The 13,671-nt window shown below is 37.0% G+C and overlaps 1 protein-coding gene across 2 annotated transcripts in view; it reads left to right on the top strand.

The window, feature by feature from the left end:
- The window catches only part of LOC106088915 (protein diaphanous), a 79,085-nt gene that overhangs the window by 31,124 nt on the left and 34,290 nt on the right, over nt 1-13,671 (top strand). The gene's annotated exons all lie outside the window — the stretch shown is intronic.

Genomic DNA, 13,671 nt, shown 5'->3' with positions numbered 1-13,671 from the left:
AAAACTATACCAAAACACAACGTGCAAAACTACAGTGAAATCGGACGAGAATTGCGCCCTCTAGAGGCTCAAGAAATCAAGACTCAAGATCGGTTAACATGGCGGCTATATCAAAACATGGACCGATTTGGTGCATTTACAATCCCAACCGACATACACCAATAAAAAGTATTTGTGCAATGTTTAAAGCGGCTAGCTTTACTCCTTCGAAAGTTATCGTGCTTTCGACAGACAGACGGACTGACATGGCTAGATCGACTTAAAATGTCATGACGATCAAGAATATATATACTTTATTGAGTCTTAGAAGCATATTTCGATGTGTTACAAACAGAATGACGAAATTAGTATATCCCCATCCTATGGTGGAGGGTATAAAAAGAAATTCAAATACAACTATGACGAAGAATGAAATTATAATAAAAATCAAAATAATAACAGAAATAGGTACACTGTGGCCAACTGGGAAATAGTGGGCTAAAAACTGTTACGAAAATTTTAAAATTTTTTCAATTTAGAGGCCTAAGTATTAAAAAAACCAAGATATTTGCCATTTTTGGCAAAATTTGGTCATTTTCTCATATGATGCACCATTTTTCAGAGTAAACTATTCAATTTGGAGCCCTATGTATTAAAGAAACCCTGATTGACCCGATGAAATCCATCGTCGGCAAGGGCTGCCGCCTCAGTGTACAACACACTGCTACAACTACATACTTGGAGCCCTAAGTATTATGGAGCCCCAAGTACTATGGAGCCCTAAGTATTATGAAAACCAAGATATTGGGCATTTTTGGCAAAATTAGGTAATTTTTCCTTATGGTGCCCATTTTTTGCAGAAAATATAATAGAGACTACGCACTTTCCGAAGCTATTTAATTTGGAGGCCTAAGTATTAAAGAAACCAAGATATTTGCCATTTTTGGTAAAATTTGGTAATTTTCCATATGATGCCCCATTTTTCGGAGTAAGTGGCCCACTGTGGCCAACTGGGAAATAGTGGGCTAAACCCGTTTACAGGAAATATTAGATGGACCACCATTTTTCTGAATCTATTCAATTTGGAGCCCTAAGTATTAAATAAACCAAGATATTGGCCTTCATCGCCAAAGGCTGCCGCCTCAGTGTATAACACACAACAACATAATGTGCACCACGCTCTTTCAAATTCTATTCAACTTGGAGCCCTAAGTAGTAAAGAAACCAAGATATTGGACATTTTTGACAACATTTGGTAATTTTTCCTTATGATGCCCATTTTTTGCAGGTAATAGGTACTACGCTTTTTCCGAATCTATTCAATTTGGAGGCCTAAGTATTAAAGAAATCAACATATTGGGCATTTTTGGCAAAATTTGGTAATTTTTCCATATGATGCCCAATTTTTCAGAGTAAATGGCCCATTGTGGTTTTCTGGGAAATAGTGGGCTGAAACCGTTTATAGGATATATAATAGCATCGTTTCGACTACCATATTTAAATAAAGTTTTGATATATGTTCCCTTCCACATTTGTGGTAGATATCCAGTCTTAAATGAATTGTTGAACATTAACGATAAAGGATACGAAAGCTGCTCGGCACAATGTCTCAAAATGCATGCCGGTACTCCATCGAGACCTGCAGTAAATGTTGACAGTATCTTTAACATTGCCCATGAACATTCCACTAAGGAACAGGGGCAAACTTCTCACATACCAATGAGTGCAGTCCGATTCATGTTAAAGCTCAATGATAAAGGGCCTCCTTTATGAAGCCGAGTCCGAACGGCGTGCCGCAGTGCGACACCTCTTTGGAGTGAAGTTTTACACGGCATATTACCTTACAAATGTTGCCAGCATTAGGAGGGGAAAACCACTACTGAAAATTTTTTCTGATGGTCTCGCCAGGATTCGAACCCAGGCGTTCAGCGTCATAGGCGGACATGCTGACCTCTGCGCTACGGTGCCCTCAATAAAAGTAGCATCTTCATAATTTGTATCGTTGATATTTTGGGGATATCTAGTATGATGGTTTTAAGGTTTATCTGAAAAACAAATCTGCGAATATATTAGGAATATCCAAATCATCAAAAGCGGACACAGATCCATATTTAACATAATTTGGAAAACCACTAAAGCTACCTTTGGAATAGACAAATTTATAGAAAGATTTTGGATTCGGTCCAAATTGATTCTTCTTGTTCTCTTGTTCTCCAAGCTATATTTCGACTTTGCTAAGGAATTATTCAAAAAGTTGATCTCTATTTTTAAATTTTTTTTGCAGTCTATTTTTGCTATTCTTTAATTTTGATAGATTTCTCGTATTCCAATGTGGTCCATCATATATCAACAACGACTATTCGAGACACTTATTTAACAAAGCATTCTTGTAGAACAAAGTAAAATTTCGATACTAAGTCACCAAGATCATTAGTACATACAATGTTATACCAATCAATAGGAAACAGCAATAAGTTAAGTTTATCATAATCTGTTTGTAAAAGAGTATGCTTTCAATGACTATGATTTTGTCGGTGGATTAGGCCATTGAACAGCCGATAGGTTTGATGAAAACGATCCTCGGGATTATATCAGTTGTACTATTTCATGCAAATGTTGACCGTGGCTGCGCCTCAAATGGTCCTTAGTCCAATTTTGGTTACTCTTTTCAACATTTCGGCCGGTATCTCACGAATTAATGCTTCAATGTTGTCTTCCAATGGGTCAATTGAAGCGGGCTTGTCTGCATAGACATGAGCTTTGCCAAAGCCCCACAAAAAATTTAAATTGCACGATTTAGGCGGCCAATAGCCCATTGGTACGCGTGCTGTGTGGCATGTGGCACCGTCTTGTTGAAACCACATGTCATGCAAGTCAAGCTCTTGCATTTTTGGCAAAAAAAAAGTTGGATATCATCTCACGGTTGCGCTCACCATTCACAGATAGGTTAAGATTCGCATCATCTTTGAAGAAGTACGGTCCAATGATGCCTACAGCCCATAAAGCGCACCAAACTGTGACTTTCTGGATGCATTGGTAGCTTTTGCAATGCTTCTGTATGATTTTCACTCCAAAATCGACAATTTTGCTTATTTACACACAATTTTTTGATAAAAAGTGGATTTTCGGCCAACTTTCCAAGAGACTATTCACCAAAAATTTTGAGTTGCGCTTCAATTCTTACACCAGCTGTATTTTGAAAGGCTTCATAGCTAAATCATTCCTCAAAATTTTCCACGTTGTTGAGTAACTGATCATCAGTTCGTAATCTACGTAAACGTGTTGGTGATTTAATGTCCAACAATGTAAATGTACAATAGCCCGAATAGCCGCTTTAGTGGGTTCATCATCATCCATAAAATGGAAGAAGCGCGCGATGAGCTTTCCTTTTGCAAAGAAAAATCTCCGATCATTGAGCTCGTCTCGAAATAGAAACAAACAAAAATTGTAACAGATAAAAAACGTGGAAATGAAAAAAATCGGCAGAGCCCGACCGGGATTCGAACCTGGGCATACGGAGCAACAGCGAGAACCGTTGTCGTTGTCTGCCGTTCGAAGCCCTCAATATATGGGAGTAGTGTAACTTGTGCCATTACACAAAAACACAAAATAAAAACGTATTGGGAAAAAGTACAGCTAATAGACAGGGTTGTCGAGCGTGGTTAATGTGGTATTTATAGCATAGAGGCGTTTTCGCAATAAATTCAGAATAAGTACAACCTTGAAGCCTTCTCACTTTATATGGCTGATGAGTAATTCTAAACCAAATTACGAAACGCGTTTCATAGTGGTTGGTGTGTGAGCTCGTCTCAAAAGAGAAACGAACAAAAATTGTAAAAATATTTCAACTTAAAATTAGCAGACATATCAGCAAACTTATTTCGCTGGGTGTAGTTTGCAAACGTTTCGCCTAAACAACGAATTTAATTTTTGAACAAAAAATTCGAATATGAATTCTATATCAGTTTATGGAGTTTATTTTGCAAAGCTAATTAATTAAATTTTCTTTGTAATATTTAACACCTCATAAGTGATAAATTAGTATCACTGCCACATAACTTTGAAAATGTGTACACTTGTCTCGTGGAATGCTTCCAATATAATTTTTTACTTCAACTTTATTTCACTAGAAAACAGAAATTTGATTGACGTTGGCCCATAGTGCAACGATTGAAAGCTTTGCACTTAAAATACGTTACCAAGTAGTCAAATGAAGCAATTGACTTTTAGTGGAATGATGATTAAATCGAAGGCGAAATTAAATTTTCCAAAGACAACAAGCTAATTGAGTAATCGCATACAAGAGAAGTTGGAACAAGAATTGTTGAACATTTACCATGGAGAGTGCACCAACCTATTGTTTGTAGGATTCCGAAATATTCACCTAAGATGTTCCAACAACTACTGCTAATAAATTGGCAGCAACAAACGGTTTGATGATTAATTTCTCAGAATTTTCGGAATGCTGGCTGCCGAACATCTCATATAGCTAAAACGTATGCCTTTCCATTTATGATTGTTTCCTAGGGAATATATGTCTCTCGTTTGATACCCACTTGCGGAGTATGGGACATCTCCCATGAAATAGACAATGGTTTGCTTTTGCGCAAGTAGATATGAGCAGAAACAAGGGTTCAAGACAAAGTCGGGAGATCGGTGTATATCTGAGCTATATCAGGTTTTGCATCGTCAGGTCATATTTGCCACGTATGTTGGAGGTCAATAAGAAATACAAATCAAAAAGGAATTACGCCCTCCATATGGCTCATTTACCATCGCAATCGATCTACACTAATAGGAAGTGCAAATGCAAATTTGGCCATGAACATTCCATTAAGGAAGAGGGGCAAACTTTTCACATATCATTGAGTGCTGTCCGATTCAAGTTTAAGCTCCATTTTATAGCCAAGCACGTATGGCGTGCGACACCTCTTTGAGCAGGAGGTTTTCCTCACAAATATAGGAGGGGATACCACCGCTGAAAAAATTTTCTGATGTTCTCGCCAGGATTCGAACCCAGGCGTTCAGCGTCATAGGCGGACATGGTAACTTTTGCGCTATGGTGTTCTCTATAAGGATGTATTTGTGCAAAATTTCAAGCGGCTAGCTTCACTCATTGGAAAGTAAGCGTGATTTCGACAGACATATAGATGTACGGACATTAAGGAATGGTGGTGGGGGATTGGCTGGGATGGAGTGCATGGGGATAGCACTCATGTCTGGTACTGCCGAGATAAAGCTATACAATGTGTACATACCGCCGGTTGTTAGTAGTGACCCAGCCAAACTTACTACACAAGTGGGCTACAGTCTTACATAATCCGTTGGTTCTAGGAGACTTCAAGTCACATCACGTTTCATCCTCTAATGTCCTGAGTGACATATCCCGGCATGAAATTTTTTGGGATCAGACCACCCATACCCCTGAGCTCCGGACGTTTATCAATCAGAAGAAGGCCGATTGGGTCGGCTTCAGAGAGTACATCAATCAGCGCTTCAGTGAACTGACACCCCTCTCGAATGGGCTAGTTGCCGAGAGGAAATTTATATCAGCTGATCGATTATCCCAAGTGCGGACGAGTGTGACGGGATTCGTTGTACGGATAGTCCTGACGGACGGACTCTGTAGGTTCTTGACCAATATTACTAGGTGTTACAAAGTGTTATTTACTAGTTGAACTTGGCCCGCATCGCTGCGCCTTCTTTGACTCCCTAATATCTTTTATTTAATTCCTTTATTGGCACGGTCGTGAATAATTCCTATTTCGCCCCAAATTTCAATACAGAATTCGTGCTCTACTCCCAAATATCTTTCAATTGAGCCCCATATAGCCATGGTTGGTAAATATGTTCGGTTTGAGGGTGTTTAAGCGGTCCACCAATACACTTGGGTCGAAATAAAAGATTTAAGATTCGAGCTTTATTTCTAAATACCTTTCATATTGCTATGCAGGATTTACTGAATAACGTTAAGCCAAACGATCAGCCGACATATTTTTTTTTTCATTTTTGGCAGTACTTGGCATTAAGGCCTCTTTTTACATTCTTTCTTTATTTACGTTTTCTCCTATATGATGTCATTTTCAATCGGCAGATTTGACATCCTTAATAATGTTCATGGGGCCTATCCATTTTGTGTTTTCGCATGTGACCTAACCTTCTATTAGTGAATCCTGATTGCCATGGTGATTAATTTTGTTCTGTTAAGGGAGTGTTTTGGGAGTGGACAGGCCTCCGGACACTTGATCCCGAAAGTGGATATAAACACCATGCCCTATTCCTAAAGAACTTTCGTTTGAGCCTCATATTGCCATGGTTGGTAAATATGACCTATTTGATGGCGTTTCGAGGTGAACCCCCAATCGCTTGGCCCCACATTTGGATATCGGATTCGTTTTCTGCTCCCCCATAATTTGGATATCAAATTTTTGTTTTCCCAAGTACATAAATCCATGGGCTTGGAATTTGTCTGCACATGTGTGTGTCCACCACTGGCCTGTACGGAAACACACAAACACAAATTGATTTTAACAATATATCCATTGCCACACAGTGTTGCCAAATCGAAAATTTTCTGAATATTTCGGGAACTTTTGAACGGATATGTACACGAAACTTTATATAGTCTATGTTGAGGTGTTTTTGGGAACACTAGTCAATCCTGAGGCTTATCCATGGGGCTTGAAAGTTGGTCACCTTGAGCATGTAAAATTTTGAATTGCTTGCCAAGCAGTCATTTATGGGCCTATCAGCTTGATTCTTTTTTGGCCTTATAAAATTTTTGTTTTGAAAATTTTAGTCAGGGTATCGTCGGTTTTATACCTGCACAAGAGCTATTGGCAAAAGTTCGAGGTTTAGCCCGCGTGTCATACATTGGGTATATACTGCTATATGGTGTTGTGGTCTGGTGGACGGTGCTTCAAAAGACCACCCACTACTCAATACTTAACGGGATCCAAAGGATGGCTTGTTTGTGCATCACAGCCGCACTGAGGACGACACCATCTGATGCACTGAATTTAATTCTACATCTTTTGCCTTTGGTCATGTGGGGGCTATAAGCACCCTTGATTCAATATCAGATGTTCCAGGCAGTGTGGATTACACCCTACTTGAGCCGCTCAGACAGCCAGGCAGCCATTAAATCCCTGGAGAACGTATTTCTGAACACAAAAATCGCCCTCGACTGTCGCAAATCTTTCAACGAGATGGCTGAACAGTTAAAAATACACCTGTTATGGGTGCCGGACCACAGAGATATCCCAGGGAATTGTAAAGCGGACGAGCTTGCGAGACTTCCTAGTCTAGCAAGCTCGACATGTAGCCCCTAGCGACATGTATGTATATTCATGAGTCAAAACAAAACAGCTGACACGTTTCCCTATATTTACGGTATGTTTACGACAGGGGTTCCACTTATTGTAATGCTAATAGTTCGGTGAAAAAAAATGATGCCATAGAGTTCGTACCACGCAGGTATGGCGATCCGATTTTTAAACAACAATTTCCCAAACATTTTGTAAAGGAAAAATGAGTGAGCACGGTTGCGTATGATTTATGGCGTATGTGTAATCATACGCAACCCTGTACATTAAATTTAATAAATACAATTATTTAAATATATTTTGAATACACTTAAAAAAATAAAAGCAATAAAATATTTTTTAATGCTAAAAAAATGAGAATTAAGGTAAAAATCCTACACTACGGCCTAAAGCTATATCTCAAAACAAAAGCCGTTTTCGGAAGTAGCACATCAAAGAAGGAACCAACAACAAAAAAACTGTTAATCGTTTGTGTATGCGAAAAAATGTATTCATTCATCTGCCCCTTCAGATATCGAAAAATAATACCCCTGATTTTCTCGTCCGTCAAGACTAAGTTTGGGATTTTTCTTTTCGAGTTCTCTCGCCCATAGAACTTATCAAGTATTTTTTAAACTACTTTTCATTCAAATTTCACATAATAGCTCAAGTTAGGGAGTAGTGGCAATCTGCCATCAGACTTTCTTCCATAGGCGAGTAAAAAAGTCCATTCTGACACCACAGTTGGCGACGGATTAAAGCATCTGATGGAAATACATTGAACCCGGGATCTCTCCCGGGTTCAATGAAAAGTGCTTAAAAATTACAAATTATTGAGACTTCCTTGCCAAGCTGATTTCCAAATTTTTCCATCATAATATCCGTTATATTTTTAAAAACTGCGCAGACATTACTGCAATGTTAAAAAGTCATTAGAATTCTTGTTTGTTACTTTTTCACCTATACGTTGTGTATTTTGTTTATCCATTGGTTTTCATTGAAGAAAACGATAAGTAAAACCTCGATAAACAAAAACAAAGAAATAATGGCAAGACGCTGTTGGAATATTTAAAATGTTTTCATATGTATTTGTTTATATCGCTGTTTTATTTAATATTCAATTTTTGTGTGTGACTGGTCATTTCAGAATGTTCATAAAAACAGAAATATATAACCACTGCTAATATTTTTTAATTATTTATTTTATGCATTCTCATTACTGGCGTCATGATGACATTGACTGCGTATATCTATTCTACGGTATTAGGTGTGAATAAAAATCATGCAAGGAGACAAACATTTTGATTGCATACTCATAGCCTGTTTTGTATTGCAATTAGAAAAATACTGGTCATCTCCATACCAGTATTTATACCCTACACCACCACTGTGGTACAGGGTATTATAAGTTTGTGCATTTGTTTGCAAGTATACCATTGATACGTATACCGATAGACTCAGAATCACTTTCTGATTCGATTTAGCCATGTCCGTCTGTGAGTCCATGTATTCCAATCGTCACGAAATTTTACTCATATCGCATTTTTGGCGCAAGGATGAACGCTATTAGATATATTGGGTTGCCCAAAAAGTAATTCGGATTTTTTAAAAGAAAGTAAATGCATTTTTAATTATACTTAGAATGAACTTTAATCAAATATACTTTTTTTACACTTTTTTTCTAAAGCAAGCTAAAAGTAAGAGCTGATAACTGGCAGAAGAAAGAATGCAATTACAGAGTCACAAGCTGTGAAAAAATTTGTCAACGCCGACTATATGAAAAATCCGCAATTACTTTTTGGGCAACCCAATAGCTCCCATATATATATGTATCGCCCGATTTGCACTTAAATGACTTTAGTAACTACAATTGCACAAAATTTGGCACGGTTTGTTTTGTTATTGATCTTAACATACCTGCAAGATTTTTATAAAATCGGTTCAGATTTAGATATAGCTCCCTTAAATGGCTGTAGTAGTAACTACAATTTTCAACTGATCTGCACAAAATTTAGTACGGACTCTTTTGTTACTGATCTTAACATATCTGCAAGATTTATATAAAATCGGTTCAGATTTAGATATAGCTCCCATATATATGCATCGCTCGATTTTCACTCAAATGACCGTAGTAGCTACAATTTTCAACTGATTTTAACATACTTGCAAGATTTCATCAAAATCGGTTCAGATTTGGATATAGCGCCCATGTATATGTACCGCCCGATTTGCACTTATAACGCTGTAATAAACACGATCTGCACAAAATTTGGCCCGGATTGTTTTGTTACTGATCTTAACATATCTGCGAGATTTCATCAAATTCGGATGTAAATTTATATCGCTGGACTTGCACTTATATGGACGTAGTAACAACAATTTTCAAAGGATCTTTTTATACCCTACACCATAGGATGGGGGCATACTTATTTCTTCATTCTGTTTGCAACACCTCGAAATATGCGTCTGAGACCCCATTAAGTATATATATTCTTGATCGTCATGTCATTTTAAGTCGATCTAGCCATTTCCGTCCGTCCGTCTATCTGTCGAAAGCACGCTATCTTTCAAAGGAGTAAAGCTAGCCGCTTGAAATTTTGCACAAATAATTTTTATAAGTGTAGGTCGGTTGGGATTATGAATGGGCCAAATAGGTCCATGTTTTTATATATCTGCCATATAAACCGATCTGGGGTCTTGACTTCTTGAGCCTCTAGAGGGCGCAATTCTCGTCCGATTTGACTGAAATTTTGCACGTAGTGTTTTGGTATCACTTCCAACAACTGCGCTACGTATGGTTAAAATCAGTTCATGTTTTGATATAGCTGACATATAAACCGATCTTTACTTCTTAAACCTCTAGAGGGCGCAATTCTTATCCGATTTGGCTGAAATTTTGCACGCAGTGTTTTGGAATCACTTCCAACAACTGTGCTAAGTATGATTCAAATCAGTCCATAATCTGGTATAACTGTCATATAAACCGATGTTGGATCATGACTTCTTGAGCCTCTAGAAGGCGCATTTGTCTCCCGATTTGGCAGACATTTTGCTCAGCGGCTTCTCTTATGGCCTTCAACATACGTGTCTTACATGGTCTGAATCGATCAATAGCTTGATACAGCTCCCATATAAATCTATCTCCCAATTTTGCTTCTTGAGCCCCTACAAGGCGCACTTCTTATCCAAATGAACTGAAATATTACACAATGACTTCTACAATGTTCAGCATTCCTATATGATCCGAATCGGACTATAATTTGATATAGCTCCAATAGGATAAGAGTTCTTAATAAATATTCTTTTTTTGCCTAAAGGAGATACCGCGCATAGAACTCGAGAAATGTGATCCATGATGGAGGGTATATAAGATTCGGCCCGGCCGAACTTAGCACACTCTAACTTGTTCCTAGTGTACATGATATAGAAAACAAACAATTCACCTAATTAAATATTTAGAAAAAAAGTCAAAAATATTCAACTTTCAGAGGTCAATATTTTGTACAAATGTATTTTTGGCATATTTCTGCGCCGTTTTTCTTTTTAGATTTTGGCATAAAAAGATTTATATTTTGTATTTTACCCATGTTAAAAATGCCATAAATATGTTATGAATACATATTTTTTAAATAATAAATTTTTTGATAATATTTGTCATTTCGGTATCAACATTTAAAAAGTTTTTATTTTTTATTACAAATATTATTGCCCAAATGACCTTCATCGTGTGACCTACATCTAACATGCTATAGAGTGTAGTCAAACTCCTAAACAGTTTGTTGACATAAGCCACGGTCATCTATACAAGAAAATATAAGTAGATAAAATCACTTTTTGAAAGCCAAGTGATTGCTAAATGAATTCTATGATATGAGTATTTCATGGTAAGCTTACCACATAACAGGTCTACAAGTAAGATTAAGAACTCACCAATGTTTTTGCCTACGCATTTTTAAAATACTTGCATTCTTATCACTTTCTGTTTGTTTAACCTCAATTATAAAAACAACAAGTAAAAGCGTGCTAAGTTCGGCCGGGCTGAATCTTATATACCCTCCACCATGGATCGCATGTGTCGAGTTCTTTACGCGGTATCTCTTTAGGCAAACAAAGAATATTGTTATGCTATTGGAGCTATATCAAGTTATAGTCCGATTCGGACCATAAATGAATTGAATGCTAAACATTGTAGAAGTTATTGAGGAATATTTCAGTCCATTCGGATAAGAATTGCGCCTTGTAGGGGCTCAAGAAGCAAAATCGGGAGATCGATTTTTATGGGAGCTGTAACAAGCTATTGAGCGATTCCGTCCATATTAGACACGTATGTTGAAAATCATGAGAGAAGCTGTTGTACAAAATTTCAGCCAAATCGGATAAGAATTGCGCCCTCTAGAGGCTCAAGAAGTCAAGATCACAGATCGGTTTCTATGGCAGCTATATCAAAACATGGACCGATTTAAACCATACTTAGCACGATTGTTGGAAGTGACACCAAAACACCACGTGCAAAATTTCAGTCAAATCAAGATTCCAGATCGGTTTATATGGCAGCTATATCAGGTTATGTACCGATTTGCGCCATACTTAGCACAGTTATTGGAAGTCATAACAAAACACCTCATGCAAAATTTCTGCCAAATCGGATAAGAATTGCGCCCTCTAGAGGCTCAAAAAGTCAAGACCCAATATCGGTTTATATGGCGGCTTTATCAAAACATGGACCAATTTAAACCATACTTAGCACGGTTGTTTGAAATGACACCAAAACACCACGCTCAAGAAGTCAGGACCCAAGATCGGTTTATATGGCAGCTATATCAAAACATGGACCGATTTAAACCACACTTAGGACGGTTGTTGGAAGTGACAACAAAACACCACGTGCAAAATTTCAGTCAAATCGGACAAGAAATGCGCCGTCTAGAGGCTCAAGAAGTCAAGACCCAAGATCGGTTTATATGGCAGCTATATCAAAACATGGACCGAATTGGCCCATTTACAATCCCAACCGTCCTACACTAATAAAAAGTATTTGTGCAGAATTTCAAGCGCCTAGCTTTACTCCTTCGAAAGTTAGCGTGGTTTTGACAGACAGACGGACGGACGGACAGGCTGAATGACATGGCCAGATCGACTTAAAATGACATGACGATCAAGAATGTATATACTTTATGGGGTCTCAGACGCATATTTCGAGGTGTTACAAACAGAATGACGAAATTAGTATACCCCCATCCTATGGTGGAGGGTATAAAAATCTTACAGCATTTTAAAATGTCCATACCTTGAAACCGTACCAAATCGAAACCTTTCTATAAAAGATTTATGCGATATAGTGAGAAAATCCATAAATAATTTGAAAAAGTGCAATAAAATCACTATTTCTGTTATAAAAACAAAAATTGAGACCAATTTCGAAAATGTGAAAACACTTTATTCAATTATATATTTAGTTTTTGAGACCACAGAAGCCTACACATTTCTCCGAATTGCCATTAATTTGGTTTCTATAGTAAACTTATGATTCCTCACCAAAATCAATTACAGATCCCGTAATAGATAAAGTTAAGAGTCTCTAGAAGCCACATTCATTCGCCATTTATCTTGTTGTTTTAGTTACAAGTGCTGGTTGCATTTGTTATTTACAAATTTCAATATTTTATGACTCAAGAAATGTTTTTCAATTTTTAAATTACGTAGGAAATAATTTCAGGTCACGAAATTTACACACGCTTATAGTCAAGGGCTTTAGTTCTATTAAAGCGTTGCTATTTTTCCTTTTTTTTCACCCTTCACCATAGGATGGGGGTATACTTATTTCGTCATTCCGTTTGTAACCCCTCGAAATATTCTTCTAAGTTCCCATAAAGTATATATATTCTTGACCTTCGGGTCCGAGCCCCCCGCAAAATGATTTTGTCTATAGAAAAAAAATATTTTAAATTTATTCTAAACACAAAATTTTAGTAAAACTTTTTAAAATTACAAAAGAGAAAACATTTTGATCAGACCAGGACCACCTCAAAATTATTTTTCTTAAGTTCAAAATTTTAATGAAATTTTTTTCAAAACAAAATTTAAAGAACAAGCAAATGAAACAAATTTTAATGAAATTTTTTCTAAAGACAAAATTTCAGCGTAAGACAAAACTTCGTCACAAAATGATAATAATTCAGCATAATGTTCTCATCATCCCAGGCCCCAAAACTTCATTTAAATTTTTCCTAAAGACAACGTTTTTCTAAAAATTACATTTTAATGTTTTTTTTTCTAAGAACAATATTCCAGTGATAAGATTTCTAAAGACAAACTTTTGATCTGCCTATATCCAAATTGTTAAATAAAGCCAAAATTTCAATAAAATTATTGCGCCTGATCAATGCAT

The sequence above is a fragment of the Stomoxys calcitrans genome, chromosome 3 (assembly GCF_963082655.1).
Source record: "Stomoxys calcitrans chromosome 3, idStoCalc2.1, whole genome shotgun sequence".
In the NCBI taxonomy this organism is placed as follows: domain Eukaryota; kingdom Metazoa; phylum Arthropoda; class Insecta; order Diptera; family Muscidae; genus Stomoxys; species Stomoxys calcitrans.
Note: the sequence above shows the minus strand (reverse complement) of the source record. Positions and strands in the feature narration are given on the sequence as shown.